The 13,482-nt window shown below is 39.3% G+C and overlaps 1 long non-coding RNA gene across 1 annotated transcript in view; it reads left to right on the top strand.

Moving 5' to 3' along the window:
* The window catches only part of LOC125244682, a 34,243-nt gene extending 23,691 nt beyond the window's left edge, over window positions 1-10,552 (top strand). The window contains exon 3 of the long non-coding RNA XR_007179356.1: window positions 8,391-10,552. This is a non-coding gene — a long non-coding RNA (uncharacterized LOC125244682). The remainder of the gene's footprint in view (window positions 1-8,390) is intronic.
* The last annotated feature ends 2,930 nt before the right edge of the window (window positions 10,553-13,482 follow it).

Genomic DNA, 13,482 nt, shown 5'->3' with positions numbered 1-13,482 from the left:
GTTAATTATCTATGATGATCACCAACAAATTCTGTTCATTTACTATGATTTAACAATAGCAGCAGTTACTATGGTATTTTACCAGATACTGTGGTAAATATGTGTAACAGGCCTTGGTTTGCAAGAGACACATCCTGATAAAGTCAGCGGAGCCGACTATCATCTGCTTTCGTAGTTTTGTGTGGTGGGAGAGGCGCGCATTGCATTTGCGTGTGTTTAGCAAGCCGTCACAATCAATTAGCTAACAAGATGTTACAGGTTACATTTAGTTGTGGATTCAGCGTTTAGAGCATCAGAGGGAAAATCTTATGAATAGTGAAATATTCATGATGTTTGTTTAAATGCTTGGCGCACAGCGTTAAACTGTTTATAAATTCTAATAGGCTGCTTTGGAGTCCTCGCACTCGAGTTTTCTAGCGTTTAGCAGTGATAGGCGGGGAGTCTATGAAACATAAGCAAAGGCCTGCCAAGCCTGTTATGTTACACCTCTGAAGTGCAAATGAGCGTTTTTCACCCCAACCAATGCTAGATTATGTTTTTATGAACCGCAACATCAGCAGAAGCGTGTTTATTTCACTTCAGATTAGCATAGCGCTAAGAGTGAGCATGAAAACATAAACAAAATGATGTTAGTGCTTTCTTACCGAATTTAGCATTCGTTTTTTCTCATATATCTGATCTCCCACTATTTTTTTTTCTCAAGAGTGCCCTGTTATTTATTGGTCGATGAGATCTAAAGCGTCAGAGAACATTAAGAGTGTCCAAAAGTACAGGTAACTCACAGCAACTGGCAGCTTTCATCTCGCTAAAGTTAACCTGATTGTTTATAGAGCAAGCTCGCATTGATCACAAATTGAACATGTTTTTGCTCACCAGAGAGGCCCCAAAAATGTGTGGGTGTGTTTTTCTGGGCTTGTTTGGGTTTTTGGGGGTTGTTATGTTTCACCAAGGAGTCGTCTTTCTCTCTCCAAAAGCCTCAGCGTGGTGTATTTCTGCCTCTGTCTTATTGAAATAACTGGAATCAGACTTTGATTAAAGGACGGGGAGCTCGTCGTCTTTCTGCCTGGGTGGTTGAAGCTGCAGCCTGGGGAAATTTGATTTGGATCTAACTGATGTGACTAGATTAAGATCATAATTAGTGCCGTGCGGGATGGCGGTGATAGCGGCTCGGTCCGGCATGGGAAGAGAAGAGGATTAAAACATTTCCAGGATAGCAGTCGTGTGTGTGTGTGTGTGTGTGTGTGTGTTTGAGGGTGCTGTCAGCTGACAGGGTGGGCAGTCCGTGTGTCAGTAAGACAAGAGTGTGACTGCTAAACATTTCACATCTTGTCAGAATGAATACCCGGCACCACGTGTAATGGGTGGGTTAGATTTAGGAACCTGCACTTGACGCAGGCCCTGGATGATTAATAAAATGAAGTTCTGTTGGCCCAAACTGTCACCCGAGTGGAATACATCATCCAGCCTATTTTGCCTTGCTTGGAATTGCTTTCTCGTCAATGCAGTGTGCAGAATGAGAAAGAAAAAAAAAACATTTCCTGTTTTCACTCATGAGTGCATTATTAAGAAATTTGTGACGGTGGGATGCGGGTGATGTGGTAATATCCTGTGACAAAAGCTAATATGATGGGGGGTGATATTAGCCGGGGCCTTGTTAGGACAGGCTGTTTTTTTTTTGTTTTTTTTTCCGGGCTGTGTTTTAGGAGAAAATAACTCCCCTCCATGACATTTTTGACTCGAGCCCCCGGGGCGCGAGGGGAAATCGGACAGAGTAATTGCGCTAGGGTTTCTCCTTACTAAATTAACCTCTGCTTGGAAATTTATTGGCCTGCTGTTTTTGAAAATTATTTAAACTTGTACTTTTTTTTCTGATTCAAAGCTTTTGGTGTCAGACCTCTTCTTTTCCAATAGAGGGCTTATTATACCAGAGAGGATGTTTTGAAAGGAGAGACGTCTGGATAATTCATTCTGGACAGGATTTGGCCCATCCATGTTTTTAACTGCTCACCTGTGGAAATATACATGGAGTGGGGTAGCCATGACGACTGGGTTAAGTCAATACGCGTACCCGGGTCATTGGAGGCACAGCCACTACTCTGCGTTAGGATGATTCACTCTTTACAGGACATCATCCAAAAAGAGTATGTCTCTTACATTGCCATCTTGCAGCACTGTAAAGACATTGCATCATGCTCCAATGCTAGCAATATATGTAGAATTGCTTAAATTGTAATCTGATGTGAGATATGGTCATTACATGAGGTGTCATTTCCTGTTGCTTGAAGTTATTTCTCATTGTCCCAGAAGGAAATAAGACCAGTTGACTGAATGACTGAATTTCATTTGACATTCAGGAGCCAAGAATTAGATTTAGAATTAGAACAAGATTTATTTATTTATAACCTATAGACAATGATATGAAGTCATTGGGAGGAACATCAGACATTTTTGTCATACGTAGCAACATATTACGGTATTGATTAGTAAATAATTCTTATGTAACATGGAATGTTATTTCGAATAATTTATTAATTTTTATTTAAATTTAAATTCTAATTTAATATCAACTCTTTATTATGACCCTGCAAGCATTCTTAGCTTTTTAACAAATTGTTAGAATTTAAATTTCATTTAAAATTTGTAGTACTTTTTTTTTTTTTTTTTTTTTAATAATAATAATTTTTAAACTACACCTGTTAAAAACAAAAAAAACAAAACAAAAATATGAGTTCTGGAGGCAACAAAAAAATTGTAGGCATCCTAAATATATCTTGTTTTTTTTTTTTTTTTTAAATAGTTTGTATGTGTTTGATTTGATTCACGTGCATTAAGACAATGTATTATTTTTGTAGTGCCTAATAAAGTTACCGGCCAGCTGTCACCATAGCCCATTTTTACTCACATTTTGGACTTAGAGTGTTACATTTGGCCCAAAACTCTAGCCCACCACAGGCATTGTATGTTTTGATTTTCTTCACATATTTTCAGTGTCTGACTGAAATTTTATGCAGCGTAGGAGTCGTCATTGTTTCATAATTGTCTTCGCTCAAGATGCCCCACTGTTGATGCTCCACCACTGGCCACATATGGTCTGAGCGATTGCTTTTTATGGCACATTAAAAACGATCATGTGAAAATCCAGAGTGGCAAATGCTAACACTTAAAAAGGATATTAAGACATCCTGAGCCATTAGTTCCCTGAACCCGAGCTCACTAAACTTCCCCGACAACCCTTTAAATATGGGTTAGATAAATGATACAATCTCTCAACCTCTTCCGCTCTCCCCTCCTCGAGCATATTAAACTCCTCTACACCCAGAATAGGTGGACTAATGATGAGGTGTCTGTTTTGATGGTTCCGTTGCTGAAATATGTTGGCCGGCCATTGAAGCGAGACGCTTTGAATAAACATCAATCTCAGGCTCTCTCTAAGTCGAAGACAATTGTCCAAACCGTGCAGCCGGAGACGGCCGACAGGAAACTGACAAGTAGCCAAGAGAAGCCGGGGAAACGGTCAACCGATCATGATTTACATGCTATCTGGCATTTTGGCCGGCTGAAAGAGAAAACTATCACTCAGCTATATTTGACTTTTTCCCTCTGACAGGCCCTGAAGTCATCCTTGTGTGTCTATATGTAAAGCGCTCCTTTTTCTTTCCACTTGTGTTCCTCCTCCTCGGGGCTGACCATCTCAATGTAGCGATGCCAATTTGGCGTGTTGGCCGTGACAAGGAGAGAGATGTAGCATGTTGTCATGTTCCACCCGACAAGCTACGGGGGTTGTTGTCTGCACCCCCGATACCCACCAACAGCCCTCCGACCCAAATCGCAGGCACGTCAATGAACAAACCCTCACCTTCTGCAAAAAACACACGCCCCGCGTTGGGCGCCAATTTGTTAATAAGCTAAGAGCGCTTGCAGGCTCATAATGGAGAGCTGATATTAAAACGGAAGCGTGTAGTACCACACTGACCTTTCAACGGGAGAATAACGGCTCCTCATAATCAGCTCTGTTGAGTAAGCAACCTAGAAGGCAAGGTTATAGTCTGGGAAAAATAAAAGGCTGTCCTGAATGCGATTTCACAAGTCAATAAACTTCCCGGGCGTGCGCGTGTGTGGCTGTGGCGGTTATGCTGATGTGCAGGTTTTTAAAGAGTCAGGACAGCGGGATCCCTCCAGACATTTGTAACGCATCAGATAGGAAAGCATCAATCTCTTCCTCCAAAGTGCCCTGAATTTAACACGGCCAGAGGCAACGCAGGAAAGGAGAGCAGTTAAATGTTCTTTATTTATCTCCCTTGGAATTCTCTCGGTAGGCTGGAGGGGTGAAATTGATATGGATGCGTTCCAGGGTTTTTATTTCGCGTCGTGCTGTGACTTTGCGGTGTCTTGTTTTGTATCCACTTATTTATTTATTATCTGTTTTCCTTGCAGGTTTCATTTGCAGCTCTGTTACTGGTTTTGTATCACTGTAAAATGAATTTTCACACATTCCCTTGAACACAAACCCAATAACCGGAACGATATTTCACAGAAATGTGGTACAGTGACACTGTAAATGAAATGTTAATATGAAAATATAGTGTGGGTTCTAGTAGAAGAGGAAAAATCTTTGTCTGACAGTTGTGTGTTTGAGAGAGAGAGAAAGAAAGTCAGACTTTTCTGTTGGAGCGTAACAAGCTTTCCCAAACAGTGGCACTTGTTTTTTTTTCTCCTTGGTCTCGCTGTGACTGCATTGGCAAGTGCATCTTCCTCTGCCTCTCTGCTTTCCTCCACGCACCGCAAACTTCTGCTGACACTAGCAGAGAAACATCTTCTTCCACCCCTTAACAATTTTAGCCACTGGTCCATCACTCTCGTCAAGCCCAGTGTTTTGAATTTTTACCCCACTGCACTTGATAGTTGACCACTGCACAAGACTTCAGATTAAGCAGCTCAGAGTTCAAGCAAAATGATGGTTTCAGCTTATTTTACTCACACCTGGGACAAGTTGACTGGTTGACTAGATTTCCTTGTGCCAGCGTGTTATTATCATTAGTTAAAGCGATGTTCCCGATTCCGTGCAAGCGTTGAATAAACATTCAAGTAGACACTATTTTCAAAGTATAAAAAATTTTTAACTCAAAAAAACATGTTTTTTAAGTAATAGTTCATGTAAATACATTACTAAAAGCTTTTAAATGGTTACTTCCATTTTAAAAGCTTTAGTGAGACCACAATTTCTTTCTTTTTTTTTTTTTAAACCTGAGGGATGAGTTTACTTAGCTTAACGTGAACCTATTGAACCCAAAACATTCTTTTAAGGACATTTAAGAAAAAGTACCAACCAGTGAGAACAGCTTGCGTGGCAAATGACAGTGATTTTTGCATCACTCTTCGGTTTTCTCTTACCGTGCGTGTTTCTTTGTGCACGCACAGAGGAAACAGACAAGGGATTATCAATCTTCATTTTGTAATTCATGAAGGCCTGCTTGTCAGGTATCCAGCGGTGACTGAAACAACTCATTCTAGCGTGCTGGGGTAGAAACCGGAGGGAACAGCAGCCTCCTGTATCTCTCCTCCACCTTACCTCTGTCAGCTGGATGCTCACCCGCGTGGGATTAACCCCTCTGGTCCTCACACAGGTGCGTGGGCACCCACGCGTCCACACTCATTAAGACGGAGGGCAGACCGACGCTGCCTCAACAAACGGGAAAACAAGTGCCGCCAACGGTGACGGAACCAGCTCTGCAGATCCACATTCCCACCGAGTCTCTCCACGGGCCTCTCCGCTAGCCTGGGACACTCAAACATGGTTAATTATTCAAACACTGACGCAAAATCACCCGAAGTGCCATCAAATAAACATTTAGCTCTGTTTTTTTTCTTCTTCTTGTTGGACACTTTTTATAAACAGCATTTTGGGGAATTTGGGCCTTTATGTTAAGGAAGCCATTTTTCACCACATTACAATTATAAAAAGTCAAAATTATTAGATACTGAGTCATAGTTATGAGACAATCAAAATTAAAATTATGACAAATCAAAATTATGACATTGTAAGTCATAATGAGGAGATCAAATGTCAAATTATAAAATGTAAAATTGTGACAATATCGAAACTATGAGATTGCCATAATTATGATTCAGTATCTCATTATTTCGACTTTTTATTTCATTTGGGTCTTTATATTATGGAAACCAATTTTCGCAAATTTTCACCACATTTTATTCGACAATGTCAAAAATAAGAGATAAAGTCAATTATGGCATTAAAGACTGCCATAATTATAATTCATCTTACATTTCTGACTTTTCTCATAATCTCATAATTTTGACTTTTTAGTGAATTTGGGTATTTTTTATTATGAAAGCCCATTTCTGCCACATTTTTAAAAAGTCAACAATTATAAAAAAAGTCAAAACTTTGAGATACTAAGTCATGATATATTATGATACAAAGCACAAAATATGATATAATAGGTCAATATGTCAAATTATGAGATAAAAATTGTGACAATGTCAAAATGATGAGATAAAGTCTATTATGAGATTAAAATTGTCATAATTATGGCTTAGTTTCTCATAATTTGTCACATTTACTGAGAGTTTTGACAGATGAAACAGATCAGGAAATGTTGAAAGTTGGTTTGTCCCAGAGGAGCACCACAGCTTATTGTGTTGTGTATTTACCACTAGGTCACAACTCTGACATCTGAAATCAATTTTATATTTTACCAAAGTATAAACACATATTGGTCTTTATCTCCAGCCTGCAGTGGAGTTAAAGTAGTTTTATCTACAACGCCTTTAAAAGTTTAGTAAGGACCAATAATTTAATTTGAAAGAACACATTTGATTTCCGCCTTTTTGGGATGTGGGTGATCAGAAGCCGTTTTAAACTAGTTTACATCATCAAAAGTTCACTTACTGTGGATTTCACCATCAAGGTGGAGAGCAAACTTAATTACCCAGCCAGCGAGGGTGTAGCCGAGGTCCGCTCTTAATAAATCTATCATTAATATTTCGAAGTGCATAAATCTGCAAATTTGAAAATCACTTTGATCGCATCTCGCTCTTACTCTCTCCATTTGCAGTTTTTCTGTGCCCCCCCCCCCCCCCATTTCCTCTTTTCTCAAACCATTAAAGATTGAAATGTACTTTTTGAGAAATGGGCCCAAGAAAGAGCGAGTTCGTTTCATTTCTGAGAAGTTAGTTTGTGACGACCTTTTTGACTGTGAATAATTCACTCTCTTAAGGAGCTCAGTGGGCCTTCTCTGTGGGCTTTGATTGGGGAAAATGTGCTGATTTGCAAGCAATAGCCCCAGGCACCCACCCTAGAGCAGCCTTTGGGGTTGGGAGGCCTCAGTCCTGCCCCCCACCTCCAATCCCCATTCCGATCAACCGGTCGGCAGCCTAAAAGTCCGGCCAGAGAACGCTAACTACAGTCCTTTAAGGATTAGCATAGAGTACTGAAACTTTGAGTATGGTTGCCTTCAAAACCCCCTCAGGAACGTGGCCTGATCTGGAAGCCGATCCTCTGAGAGATGGCCACTGATTGCTCTTCCGCGCTGGCCGAGAACCTTCCATCACCTCAGGCTGCAATTTGTCGCTTGACCTGCCAGGGGCCTCGAGAAAATCCTCACCGGAGGAGAGGAGCAGGTTTCTGCCCCTGCCGGCTCTAAACCGTGGAGCCAGTGTCATCCTCGCCTGGTTTTATCCTGGTATTTATGCATGTGGAAAACTTGACCGCCACAAGGCTTTGAATGAAAACTTGCAGTTCGCCCATGAGTGTGTTTAGTTGCCGTGTTTGTGTTTCAATTTTAGACTGAGGGATCACCAAAGGATACAGACACTCTTTCATGCTCCACGTCTCTCTTCTTCTGTCCAGGGGTATTAATTGTAAACTAAAACTTTTAGACAAAGTTGGTTTTTGATGTATTTTTGTAAGATTTACATCTCAGACCATTTCCTAAATATTTACTACTGTCATAAAAATCACTGTACGGCTTGTTTTATCTCATCATTTCATGAGAATAAGGGTTGTTTAATTCTGATGCAAATCTAAACTAATATATATATATATATATATATATATATATATATATATATATATATATATATATATATATATATATATATATATATATATATATATATATATATATATATATATAATAAACTTAACACTAAACTGGAACTATCAAAATCATGGCTGAAACAAACTAAAACTAAAAACGAACCATAACTTTTCTGTTAGTCTTCTGCTTGACATCCATTTGCTGCAATTTATGGAGTGGCATGAAACCGCCTCTAATTGCTGTTGAATTTGCTGCAGCATCACAGTGGCATGAATAAAATAGGAAAACATGCTTTTGAAGATACTGAGATTTTTTTTTTTCTTCCCACAGAAGTCTCAGATCTTCGTCTAACTCACAAACCGACCCTAAATAACCATCCACCCAAACCACCGTAAGTAACTGGATGTCCGGCCAACGGGTTCAACAGGGAACATCTCGTTTCCGACACTAGATTCAGCGGTCACAGCAGAAAACTCTTTCGAGTTGCGTGCAAACAGATGTCTTGGGTTACTTAGAAGGTAAGATCAAGGACAAATATAGACACAAGACATCTCAGTCAAAGAGTCAGGCCTGTTCAAATCTCACAGCTCGAATCTAAATACCACCTGTCCGTCTGTCTCGTGAACGTCAGCACTTTTCACATCAAAATTAATTTTTGGTTGGATGTGGCTCTACCGCTCTGCTTTGTTTGCCCGGAGTCTTTGCATCTTCAGAAAGATGGGAACAGGAGGATAAAAGACACTTTTATAATCAACATTTTGTCCTTAAGCAGTCTTTTTCTTCTCAAACGAGTTTTCATTATTTATAAGTGCTCCGGAGGTGTAACTGGGCTGGGATTTCACGCAAAGGTTTGATAGGAGTTAGATGAAGCTTACAGAATTGATTTGAGAAGCATGGAAATTATTATCTGCTCCCCGCATTGCACCGTTAACACATTTCACCATGTATCCCATGGAAAAAAGTTGATATCTCAGCGTGTGGACGCATGCGTTTAGCCGTGCCTTTGTGTGGAAGTGAAGAACGCAAGTGTCCACTTGAACACTGTGTGACTTCAAAGATGAAATGAAGTGCTCAGAAACTGTGAGAATTGAGATGAATTTCTTTCTTGAAGAGGTATCAAAATATCAAAGAAATCTGAACTGGCTAATTTGACTCTCGCGTGCATCTGTCCGAGTTTCATACTCTCTCATCCATCTTCCACAAAGCTTTTTAACAATGCTTAAATGAAAAAAAAAAAAAGACAAATTCAGGCATAGTTTTTAAAAAGGAAACTCCAGCTAAATGCACACACAGGCACGCACACATTTTTCTTTCTCAATATGATGAATATTTCAGTACTAAGAAAAGCAAACTGATTCCAGAGTGAAGAACTGAGGGTCAGTGGATCTAGTTTTAAAGAAACTTCTCCTTTCTCTCTTCCCATCTCTCTCTATCAGTCCTATATGCCGCTGTCGTTCTTCCAAGAATGTTAATGGAGAAGAAAAAAATGACAAGAATGACTTAGACATACATGTCAGGGAAAGAGGTCATCTCATGGCAGTGGGATGTTAATTCTCTTCTATTAATGAAATTTATCCTCTTCACTGTCTAGTCGCTTCAAAAGCAGGGACCCTCAAAAAAAAAAAAAAAACGTAAGAGGGAGAAATAAAGGGAGCGGGGCTAAAAGACTTTTTTTTTTTTTTTTTTTTTTTGAGGCCACCGGGGGCAGGGCAAAAGGAAGAGACTGACAATCGTCAGGTGATTAAGAGGACTTGGAGGCTAGGTAGACCTACAAAATGAATAACCGTGGACCCAAAACCACGCCATAAGGCTCAATGGTTTGTGATTTGCAAGTTGATAAGACAAGAAGATTAATAATGCTGCATGATAATGGTTGCTGGCGACTCAGCTGGGGAGATGGTAATGATGTGATCCTGCTGTAGGAGCAGTTCAGCACGCCGCAGCGGTGAAGAGATGGCAAAAAAAAAAATGCCAGGAAAAAAAAAACCCACTCATCCCAATTGGCCCTCAGGATATGGAGAGTTTGAAAAATGAGAATACAGTTATCATTTTAATTAGATATAAAGTTTTTTTTCACATAATTTTGCTGAAATGAGGACTTCAAAGAATGCATTTTGCAGCGTTCAGCCCGCTGTAATTCCTGAGTGACAGTTTTGTTAATTTGTGAGGTGTTTTTTTCCTCCCCTGTTTGAATCAAACTTTTCCTTCAGGCGATTTGAAGGGGGCATTATAAATGAAAATCAGGCAGGTGTGTGAGTGTGAGTGTGTGTGCATGCGTGCTTCTGGGGAGGACGGGAAGACTGAAATCTCAGCTGTAGACATATTCGATCTGATGAGTATCGTAAAACTTAAAGCAAGTTTTTTTTTTTCTTGCTTAATAAGCACGGATAGATATTGATGGCTGTGCATTTTTGCCTTTAGTGAGTTTAAATGTATTTGCATCTTATTTTATTTTAATTATTACTTATAGTGGTGCTTTAATCCTCAGAGACCCAAACATGGATATTGATTACTATCAATCTTGACAATAACTGCTTTTGAAGGGAATAAAAACATATAACATAGAATTATTTGTTTTTATAATAAAAAATATGAATAATATAAAAAAAAACTGAATATTTTTTTTATATATACACACACACATATTGTTAGGAAGCCTTCCAAGAATTCTCTAGAAGGAAATGTTCATTTCAGAGCATTCCATCCTTTAAAGTACCTGAAAATTCATACCTGGATGCCTGCTGTGCTGTTTCTTTGACCTTTGACCTTCAGTTTGTTCATCTTGGAGTGGTCATGAACCTGGAATATTTGCATTTGACTGCAAATGCATTGTTTTGTTGCGTCACATGACAGCAGTGGTGTCAGGTGACTCTGATGTGTTGATAAACCACTTAGTGTCTGCGAGCAAACAAATTAAATGTGAAAAACAAGTCGTAATAAGTTTGTTCACAAGATCCCCGAGTGCCGACATGTGATGTGGCACGTGTTGAAACTCCACGTTTGAATGTGTGAAACGAGGGTGAGAGTTTGTTTATGGTGTGTGTGTGTGTGTTTGGAATGAGGAGCGTGTACGAAACTCACGCCGAGCATCACATATCGTCTTTGATACTCTGATACCTCTCCCATTTGCAAAACAAAGGATGCGGCTTTTGCCAACAGTGCCGGGTTCATTTAAAACAATTCAAACAAATGAAATCTCAATTTTTCCTTTCTTTTTTTCATGCCATGGCTGACACACAATCCCTCCATTTATATTTTAATTTGAGGCACTCTAGTTAATTATTGCATCTGGGTTGTAATGACGAACTCTACATTTGCATAGGTCACAATTAAATGAATGAATTTTCGGGAAATATTCTACCATTGAAGTGTCAACTTTGCTAGAGGTCACAGTAGCTACGAATGCTCCCCCTATGCCCCGTAATGAGTTAATAACTGCTATTAAACTCTAATTAAAAGGCCAGCACTGGGTGAGTGAAACAGTTAATAGAGCAATATCTCAGATGTTTCTCTTAATGCATAGCCAAAGCAGAGATTGCCTATTCAAATTAAACCTAGCAGGGTTATTGTCTGCAAGCCCGGCCGCATTCTGGCACTGTAATTACGGCGGGGGAGGAAGTTGCATTTTTCACCACGACAGTTGCCTCGGTGTGACTTTGTATCGTCGGCGTCGCAGGAAGCGATACCTTACGTAAGTTATTATACATGTGAAAGCGGACGCTTACTGGTAGTCTATACTGGATAATGGAGCTCTCTCAGTGTGTATCTGTATATCAGGCCGCTGTGTTAACATACTGCATCGGTCACGCTTGCCGCGGTGGATATTTGTCCTGCTCTGGGATTGACATCTATTTGAGCGTGGTGGGCTGTCAGTTTGACACAAAGTGAATGAGGCATATTAGACGCACATGTGCTCCTCCGGTTTACGGCCTTTAAGTGGCACGCCGATGCACTGATAGCTACCAGTAAGCAACGATAAGTGCCGAGAGATGTGACAATGTCAATAGTCATAATCTCGCCCGCCAGGAAATGATGAAACACACGTGCCGTATCTGCTAAACATGCCCCTCAATATCCACTAATAAAATGAAAGGGAAAATTTCTTTGAAGAAGCATGAAAAAAAAGAAACAATCAATAAGCCATCGGATGATAAATATGAAATTGCCGTGTAGAGTGAATATATTTGCTCCCGTGTGGACGGCCGTCAGATCAGTATGAAGAGGGCTAAGAAGCCTATTTGTATGTAAATGTGGGATTGATTATATTTATTTGTAGGCTCATGGTGGAGATGCGCTATAGGGACGGATCATCTCGCGGCTCTACCTGCGGGGTCTCTGTATAAACCACCAGATACAGTGAGAAGCAGTTAAATTAGCCCTTCATTTTCAGAGCTGTGGCTTAGTTGATAGCACACATGGTCCAGACATGTTGAGCTGTGGCGCTCATTAGGGAGATGCGGGTTTGTTAATATTTTGCTTATAGATTTTATGACCTCATATTAATTGACACTTTACTTGGGATTTTTGTATTTGTATAAAAATTAATTTGCTTCATTGCAGAACCATTGTGAAGGCAAAAAGGTGAATAAAAATTGAAAAACTTGTGAAAAAACAAATGATCAACAGTTACTAAAAAGTACACTTTCTCTCTTTCTCTCTCTCTCTCTCTCTCTCTCTCTCTCTCTCTCTCTCTCTCTCTCTCTATATATATATATATATATATATTATTTTTTTTATTTTTTTTTCTATCCAGAGTATTATTATATATGTCATCTAGCCAGAATATATATATATATATATATATATATGTGAACATAACATATCCATGGATTATATATGAGTGTGTTATATGTCATCTATCCAGAGTGTTGTTATTGCTACTAATATCATGATTAATATTTTTAATTATTATAGTAATAAAAATAAAGATTAATATTAATTTATTAATACTAATATTAGAATACTATAATAAAATGAGACATTTAATATATTTTTATTATATAAATAATAAAAATAATTATTATTATTTATGTAATGTAAACTTATATATTAAATATTTCAATTATTTTATATAGTATTTTTATTGCATTTTATTTTATAAGCAGCATTGTTTAATTTTTCCTGCTCAAAAATATGAAGAATTAAAAAATCCTCTATATCAGCAGTCATGTGATCAACACGGGTCTGGTTCGACTCCTGACAGTAACCTCCAGACCTCACTGTAGCGTGCCGTTGGTTTTCACCTCTCAGCGTCAGTGTGGAGCCGGTAGCCCTGGGTAAGCTCACTATTCCAGCTCTCCAGAACATTCTAATTACCAGTCCACCCTCATTATGTTTGCCATGTCATTGTGTGCGGACGAACGAACGAACGGAGGGAGGCAGGGAGGGAGGGAAGAGAGACAGACAGAGAGAGAAAGAGACT

Source organism: Megalobrama amblycephala, linkage group LG14, assembly GCF_018812025.1.
Source record: "Megalobrama amblycephala isolate DHTTF-2021 linkage group LG14, ASM1881202v1, whole genome shotgun sequence".
Classification (NCBI taxonomy): domain Eukaryota; kingdom Metazoa; phylum Chordata; class Actinopteri; order Cypriniformes; family Xenocyprididae; genus Megalobrama; species Megalobrama amblycephala.
The sequence above is the reverse complement of the archived record's forward strand: the minus strand, read 5'-3'. Positions and strand labels throughout refer to the sequence as shown.